The sequence below is a fragment of the Larimichthys crocea genome, chromosome X (genome assembly GCF_000972845.2).
Source record: "Larimichthys crocea isolate SSNF chromosome X, L_crocea_2.0, whole genome shotgun sequence".
NCBI lineage: Eukaryota > Metazoa > Chordata > Actinopteri > Sciaenidae > Larimichthys > Larimichthys crocea.
The window spans coordinates 18,221,704-18,231,154 of record NC_040020.1 but is presented as its reverse complement, the minus strand read 5'-3'; positions in this window follow the sequence as shown (position 1 = coordinate 18,231,154).

Below are 9,451 nucleotides of genomic sequence, written 5' to 3'. Positions count from 1 at the left end.
TCTGACATCCCAGTTGGTATGTTATTAGTGGGAGACAGAAAAAAAGAGCTGGAGAGGATTATTCTCGTCCTGACAAAGACTAACAAGAAATGTAATGGCCTTAGTCTGGCCTCAGGTGAAGACAGAAGAACAGATAATTAGTGGGGGTGCTGGCGTCAGACAGAGATGACCCTGCAGTGACCGGGAGACACACACACACACACACACACACACGCACACACACACAACACACACACACGCAACAACCACTAAACTGTACGTCTGTCCGTCCTGGGAGAGGGATCCCTCCTCTGTGGCTCTTCCTGAGGTTTCTTCCACATTTTTTCCCTGTTAAAGGTTTTTTGTGGGCAAGTTTTTCCTCACTCGAACCGAGGGTCTAAGGACAGAGGGTGTCACTCCCTATACAGATTGTAAAGCCCTCTGAGGCAAATGCACTTTGTGACTTTGGGCTATACAAATAAAATTTGATTTGATTTGATTTAAACTAAGTAAAGAAAAAGAAAAGTCCATCATAACTGTAAGACATAAGGTCAGTTAAATGCTATGATAAAACTGCTCACCAAACCACCCCAGGAAAAGAAGATCAAGAGTTACCTCTGCTGCAGAGGAGAACTTTATTAGAGTTACCAGCCTCAGAAATCACAATTTACACATTAGCACTTCAGATTAGAGCCCACATAAATGCTTCACAGTTTAAGTAGCAGACAAATATGAACATCAGCTGAGGGGACTGTGTGAATCAGGCCTTCATGGTCCAATTACTGCAAAGACACCACGACTGAGGGAGACCAAGAAGAAGAAGAACTGCTTGGGCCAAGAAACACAAGGAATGGACATTAGACCAGTGGAAATCTGGACTTTGGTCTGATGAGTCCAGATTTGAGAATCTTGGTTTTGCCCACCATGTTTTTGTGAGACGCAGAGAAGGTGAGCAGATGGTTTCTACATGCGTGGTTTCCACCATGAACCATGGTGGACGGGGTATGGGGGAGGTTTACTGGTGACACTGTTGGTAACTTATTCCAAATTCAAGGCACACTTAATCAGCATGGCTACCACAGCATTTGAGCTTAGTGGGACCACCTTTTTCACCAAGACAATGACCCAAAACACACCTCCAGACTATGTAAGGGATATTTAACCAAGAAGGAGAGTGATGGAGTGCTGCATCACATGACCTGGCCTCCACAATCACCTGACCTAAAGCAAACTGAGATAGTTTGGAGTTTGAGTTGGACTGCAGAGTGAAGACAAAGCAGTCAACAAGTGCTCAGTATATATGGGAACTCTTCAAGATGGTTAGAAAACAAATATGTGTGTGTGCGTGTGTGTATGTGAACTAAACAAAATAGATAAAGATAACAAAGGCTAATCTAAGCTCAGAGTCATCAAATGTACAGCTGAAAAAAGATTGACTAAACTGATAATGATCACTTACTGTGTTACACTTATTCAACCCACTCCTGCCAACCATCTACTCAGTTTAGCCTGCACATCATAAATAATACAAACTGAGGTATTTTAACATCAAACTCTGAGCTGATACTGTTTCTTTACAGTCTGTATTAAGGATATGATGCCAGAAAAGTGATGCAGTGTGGTTTTGTGGTCCTGTTATGTTCAGTAGCCTTGTTTCTTCAGCTCCAGTGTTTGTTCTGCTCCCTCACAGTTCTCACTCTGCTGGACCAGTGGCTACTACACCCCTTAATTTATTGGTACTGCTGTTCTAGGATTCTAGGATACATACATGCACATACAAGCTGAGCTCATAAAGGTCCTCAGACAAGTGGTGTACCTCTCTAAGTCCACAATGGTGGTGAAGCACAAAAAGATAGGAGCTCTGAAAGTACTCCTTGAGCACTGTCTTTGGGCCAGTCACTGATGAGGGTAGGGTCTCTCTCTCTCTCTCTCTCTCTCTCTCTCTCTCTCTCTCTCTATATATATTATAATAGATATATATATATATATATATATATATAGATATATATATATATATATATATATATAGATATAGATATATATATATATAACAACAGTTCATCTATTCAGAAGTAACTATATCTAGATTTACAATAACATACTTCCCCCAACATGACCACCAACACACACACACACACACACACACACACACACACACACACACACACACACACACACAGACTTATCTTTCTTCATGTCCCCTGTCTGTCTATCTGCCATCGATTGGCAAACATGATAGATGACTACAGCTGGAATAGAATTTTTCCCTGCAATAATACCAAAACATCTGGCAGCCATTACTTCATGCAGACCCCTCCCTTTCTCCCTCCCTTCTCCACCTCCTCTTTCCTCTCCCACCATTTTGTGTTGTGGTGTTTCCCCTCCACTAGGGGGCTCTATTTCTAACAGTGACTCGCACATTTTCTCTTTAAAAGTCCACTTGGCTTCTGAAAGACAAAGATAGGGGTGACGCTTAAGCAGTTACCGTCCCTAAATTTAAGGTAAGAGCTGGGCATTACTGATGGCAAAAGGCATTAGGCAATTAGATGTTAGCTACAGATAATGCTTCAGGGAATACATTAGTAACTCTAGACAGTGATTTGCAAGGCCAGTGATTGTTTAGTGGCTACAGTAGTGCATTATTGGCCACAAAAGTGTACAGAAACGATGATTTTGTGGCAATTATTGTTAATATGAAGTGCATATAGCTACCAGAAAAGTGCGTGATGGTGTTTTTCATGTGAAAGAGAAGTATGTTGAGGCTGGAGTGGAAAAAGAGGAAGGAGAAAAAGAAAAGAGAGGTAAAGCAGAAAAGAGGTTGGGCAATTGGCAGCATTTCAAACAAACCCGTAGGTTACTTTATTTAGGCCATAACTGCAATGATGGTATGACGCAACAGTTTACACACACACCCACACACATGCATAAACACCACATACAGACAGATAGTGATTCCCATCGAAAGAGACCATGACAAAGTGTCTTTTTTTCTTCTAATCAGCCTTTGCCATAAAGGGGAGTATTGGATTCATTAGCAGCTAAACCAAAGACAGCCAGTCCATTGTTTCCTTCTTAAAGAGGGTCAAAAAACAGAAAAGAGAAAAAGAAGGAATGAGGAAATAGAGAAAAAAATGATCTGGGGAATTTATAGCTTCTTACCATATGGAGCCTTCTTTCAATTAGGCCTATGGAGAGCAATCAACAGCGCAGCATGATTTCAGCTCATGGCCTGGTGCACAACATGAGTCATTTTGCGCTTTCCAGCTCTGCACCATCAATGAACGCAGCGTTATGGACTCTTCATGTTTAATTCATTTTTGATTCTTTGGTGTGTTCTCAGTTGAGAATGACTTTTTGAATGAAGTTTGAATTAATGTGTCAGCCAAGAGGCACCGGCATTGGCTGTCCAATTTGAATAATAAACTCCACAATGTACATCTGTATCAGCCAACTAGAGCAAAATCACGTGATAATTCCCTTGAATTACAAAAAAGAAATATATTGAATTCTACACTTAAAGTTCTAGTTAAATACAAACAAAATCAGCCTTCAGTTTTAATAGAGCGTTAGCAAGTGTTTTTTTAACATCATCATTTGTTTTTGCAAATTTTCTTGGAATAAAATGACATTTAATAAATGTTCTAAATTGATTCATTTTCAATGAATCCAGCTTTAAAATAAGACTATTCATTAACAAAAACAATTGATTAATAATAGAACTAACGGACACCTTAATTTCAATACACATTCTCTAAAAGGCTGAAATGTGACAACATGACAATACTAGTAACAATGTACTGTTGACTCAAAAAAAAAGTAAACATTTTCCTGGTAGGCAAAATAATTAAAATTATTTCGAAATAAAAGTATTTCATAAATGTGTCTACTGTTGTTTTATATATGAACTTGAACACTTGCTTCCACATACATAGTGTCCTCCATTTTCCACACTGATATATTTCCGGTACAATTGTTCACACAGTGTGTGAGCCAGCTGAAGCCAGAAGAATCCATGCTCTCCCGTAACTTAAATACTACTCTTCACTCAAGAATATTTTTTAAACAAAGGAGACATTCAAAGAGAACCATAGACCTTCCAAACAGGTGACTTGAAGGACTGATATGGACTTCAGAGGGACATAAAATGATACATTAACTCTGGTACAACCAATAGAGTAATGTGGGAGGTTTTCCTAAATACATTAGTATTAATGTTGTAGAATTTAATAATGTTGTATCTATCCTTGTACCTAAACCATGAAATGGTTAGGTCAAGATGAAATATAGTTCACATGACATTTTATATGTTTTACCTTTCAGACCCAGTCTTAAGAATTTTAATTTTCAGAATTCAGAATTTGGTTACAAATCAGAAGTTTAAAAAAAAAACAGTTAAAGACTGTTTGCCAACAGTAACACTGTGGACTAATACGATTAATACATCATTTTGGCTTCTTTGCACTGGATCCCTGTAAAACACAGAATAGAATATAATTTAAAATTCTTCTCCTTACATACAAAGCTCTTCATGGTCAGACACTATCATATCTAAAAGAGCTCATAGTAGCCTATCACCCCACTAGAACACTGCTCACACACTCTCAGAATGCTGGGTTCCTTGTGGTTCCCATGTCTCCAAAGGCAGACTGGGAGCCAGAGCTTCTGGCTTCAGTGGAACAAGCTCCAGTTTTGGGTTCTGGAGGCAGACACCTTCTACATATTTAAGAGCAAGCTTAAACAATGTTAAACGACCTTGCTTTTTGATGGAGCTTATAGGTAGGGCCAGGTGAGTCCTGAACCATCCCCTATTTACTGTATGCTGCTATAGGACAAACTAGATTGCTGGGGGACTTCCCATGTTGCACTGACCATTTATCTTCTCTTTTCTTCTTTTCTTTTCTTTTCTTTTCTTTTCTTTTCTTTTCTTTTGTACACCTTCATTAATGCATTTACCTTCTTCCCCAGATCTTTTCTGCTTTTTCATCTCACATGTTTACATGTTTACATGGATCATGGCTATGCCTACATCCTGGATTGGTTAAACCAGCTGCTGTGGTCCTGGTTGTCCTGCTATTGCCAAGTGCTTGCTCCTGGTGGATATTGTTGGGTCTCTGAAATTATATTTAAAAAGTATGGCCTAGACCTGCTCTGTATGGAAATTGTCATGAGATAATTTCTAACTTCTTTTATGTTTTGGAGCAATATAATTAAAATGGAACTGAAACTGAATTCAGGGTGTATCCCGCCTCTCGTCCACTGCTAGCTGGAATTGGCTCCAGCCTCCATGGATGGATGAACTGATGAACTAAGTTGAATTGAATAGGAAACCTCATCATTGTCACCATGTGCTTTCTCATGGTGGAATTGTTGGTCTTATAATAATATTATAAAGAGTATGGTCTAGACCTGCTGTGTATGGAAAGTGTCATGAGATAACTTCAGTCATGAACTGCTGCTATATAAATAAAATCAAATTGGAATGAATTGCATTAACTGAACACTTTAAAACACTTATATGTCACCATTTGAGCTCACTTTAATTTCCATAGCTTGTTTTACCCTTAAGGACTCATACGTAGAAATATAATCTATCCTCAGAATAGTTGCATTATATAATAACTGCCACATTAATAAATTAATTCAATAATTAGTTGTGTCCTTGGGCAAGATACTGAACCCAAAACCGAAGGCTGTGCTATTGGTGTGTGAATGTGTATGAATGGTGAGCTCCTAAAACTGATGAGTAGTTGGGACCTTGCATGGCAGCCAATGCCATCAGTGTGTGAATGGGTGATATGAGATATGTCCTGTAAAAGTGCTTTGAGTGGTCGGAAGACTAGAAAGGAGATATATAAGTACAGTTCATTTACCATTTAAAGAATTAACTTAAGTAACATAGCATCATAACTTTGGAGCCTTTCTTTTTTAAGGTTCACAGAGTCTGTCCTTGAATTGGCCTCTGGGTTCGTGTGTATGTAACTTTTCAAAAGTACATTAGATCGGTGATGTCATAGCCCTTTAACTTCTCTCCATTATTAATACTTGGTTTATTGTTTATTGACCTCTGTAAAGTTCACCGCTCACATTGAGTTAATATACCACCAGATGAACTTCTGTCATGTGCCCATGCTGTGAATTCAGGATTGGAATGAGCTTATGTTGCATCTCTGCTAGATATTGATTACTCATATAAAAACTTTACATTGCCCAAGTCTCTGTTCTTGTTCTAACTGGATCTTTTTATTTTTATTGCAAGACAAAAGACAGAACAGGACAACATGGGGAAAACAAATTAATAAGTAAATGCAATTCTAGTTGATAAATGCATAAATAAATACACAAAAACATAATTTAAAAAAAATAATAATAAAATAGATTATAAAATAGATTAGATTGCCTTATTATTACTACCACAATCTCCACTGCCACCACTAGTAATTATAGCAATAAGTAATCATAATTGGGAGGATGCCTCACATCTACCACAGCCGCCTGCAGTGATGCAAGGTTGGGGTGCCCCCCAGTGGCTACTAGGGAGGTGTGCCGCGTTGAGCAAGCTGGGACAATCTTATTTTTATTTATTTTTTCCAGATTATTAATATGAATATTATTCCTGTGCTATTTTTATTATGTTTACACTGTTTGTGGAAATTAAAATGCGTTGCATGAGATGTTGTAGCTCCACTATGGGTCACACCCTAATCTATAAAGAGTTTGGGGGGAGATTTGGCAGTTGGATTTGGTTGTGGTGTTGAGAAGAGAAATGACAGAAAAGTGGTGACTGAGCCCTGCTCCACATGCTTGCCATCCCAGTCAGTCCACCTAAGATGAAGATCCATTGATGAGCTAGCTTGTCAGATTGAATTTAGTGTAACAAGAAACCAAAGTCTCAATATAGTTCATTATTAAAGGGTTTGACAAGTTTTCTTAAGTCCAAGTTAAGTTTATGTTTGTGCTTCTAGCTTAAGTTTTCATCTTAAGTACACAGTTTGCACTTATTATTTTGTCAAATCTGTGTCACCTTAAACCTTTAGCCCATCACACATGACAGCACTGTTTATGAAACATCAAAACAACATTTTTTTTATTAATACATATACAATCCCCCCCAAAAAAGGTTACAAAATAAGCAGTTTTAAACAGACATACAAGAAGTAAATAGACACCTTTATTCAAATTCAATATTTACTTCTTGCATCTCTGTGTATATACAATAATTGAAACATTCCACTTGGGAAGACCCAGCTCAGTCTGCAGTGCATCATCCATATTTTCAAAATCAGTGTCTATTTTTATCTTGTTATACAGTATTGTCTGTTTTATTTTCTTCTTCATAATTTATTTATCCCACAATGGGGACAAGGTCTCTATTTGCCTAAGTGAGATCTTTACACTTTTATATATATATAGATATATATATATATGTATATATAAACATTCCACTTGACATGATGTTAATATTGATGGACATAAAATATGCTTCACCAAAACCCACAGAAGAAGAACAGGATGCACAATTCTTTTAACAAACAGCATGATTTATAATTTATGAATGTATTCATAATACTGTGTGCAACCTGATCATGCAATGTACAGTTTTAAATGTTATGTTATCTTTACATAATTGCAATTACATGAACACCAACATTTGTTAAATGGCCTAGTCAATCATTTGAAAAGATAAACAGTTATACAGTTGTACAGGTATAAGGCGGGAAAAGCTATGCTGGAATTAATGAAAGGCTTTTTTTGCAAAGATGTTTTAAAGAGTAAAGATGTCCTTGATTTAGCAGCTGCAGAACTCAGCGAGTTCCAGAGCTAAGGGGTCTCAAAATCACAGTCACCTTTAGTCTTAAACCGGGACTCAGGAACAAACAGCAGAGGGTTTTCAGGCTGTGCTCTCCTGCTCAGAGGAGCAGTGATTGTGTAATGTAGTTTGGAGCTAAAGAAATGCTTCAGCATTAAGAGTTATTAGTAAAATTTTCAAAATCAATTTGAAAACTGACTGCAAACCACTGAAAAGAGTTTAAAACATTGTTGATGCATTCTTTCTTTTAGTATTTGTTAAAAGCTGAACAGCTGCATTTTGTACCAGCTGAATATGTGAGATGTGTTTTTAGCTCAATCCCAAACATACTGAATTACAATCATCTAACTTAGAAGAAAGTAAAACGATGGATGAACTTGAGATCAGTCTGAGAGAGAAAAGTCCTGATCTTTAAGATGCTCCTGGAGGGCTCACCTTGGCATTCCTCCTTCTATTAACAGAACTGCATTCTAGCTGTCCTATAGTATCAATAGGAACTCACAATATATTGGTCTCACAAATATTTTACAAACTGTATTTTTAATAAAATGTAACAGAACTGACCTGACTGACTGGACGTGGGATCATTTTACATGGATTTTTTTGTGTGCAATCTGAGAGTATTTATAAAATACTGTAACACAATGAAGGGATGAAGACACAATAAAACCTGGAGAAAGCTGAGAAAGCAGCCATGCTGTGAGATCAGGCGCGTATTCCTGAATAGAAAGTCAAATTAAATGAACAGTTCAGTGTTTGCTTGTGTACTTCATTATCGTTCCACAAAATTCTTTTTTCTTTTTTACACATTTGACTTAAAGGGAATGATGACGTCTTTCATTTGTGCATGTTTTGTTTGATTTTTCATTTTACACAATTATCTATCATTTAGTTTCACATCATTTAGAAGACATGACATGATAGATACTCAGATATACAATTAAAAAAATAATGACGACATATTTGTCAAGTTTTTTAAATATTTGTGTATTTTTTTAAATCTGCAAATACACTTTATTTTAACTAAAATTTACTTTAACATCTCCAGGAAATATGATTAATTTCAGCATTCTTCTGAAGTCTGTTTTTGAAAAGTAAGTCAAAACTATAAATGGTGCTATTTTAATTTTATTTATATTATATTAAATTACATAAAGTCAGATACAAAAAAGCAACACTTTTTTTGCCCAGAAGTACATGCTATGTTTCCTAACTTGTTCCTGACCCAGCCAAATTCTCTGAGGAAACTGAAAGATACTGATCCCTTAGAGATCTGTTAGGAACTTGAGTACCTTAGAATCCAGTCTCTTGGTTGTTCCTCACAGTTTAAAACTTCTGGATGACAGATTTTGCTCTCTTTGCTCCTAGGGAATAGAGAAGTTGTATTCATTCACCTTTTTTTTTCTTGACTTTTATCCAGCAAATTCACATTTTCCCTTGTAATTAACTGTGAAGCGCATTGTCACCCTAATTTTGTAAAACAACATAAAAATTGTTGCCACTTATTTATTTGTTTTTGGTTTCAAACTTTGTGTATAGGAATTAAAAGAAGTTGGTATTCATGAGGCTATGAAAAGATAATTAGACCAGGTGATGAGATGTGTTGACTGAGTGATTGTGTGTTTATGTGCTAATAGGAATGTCTGACATCCTAGACTTCCCAGT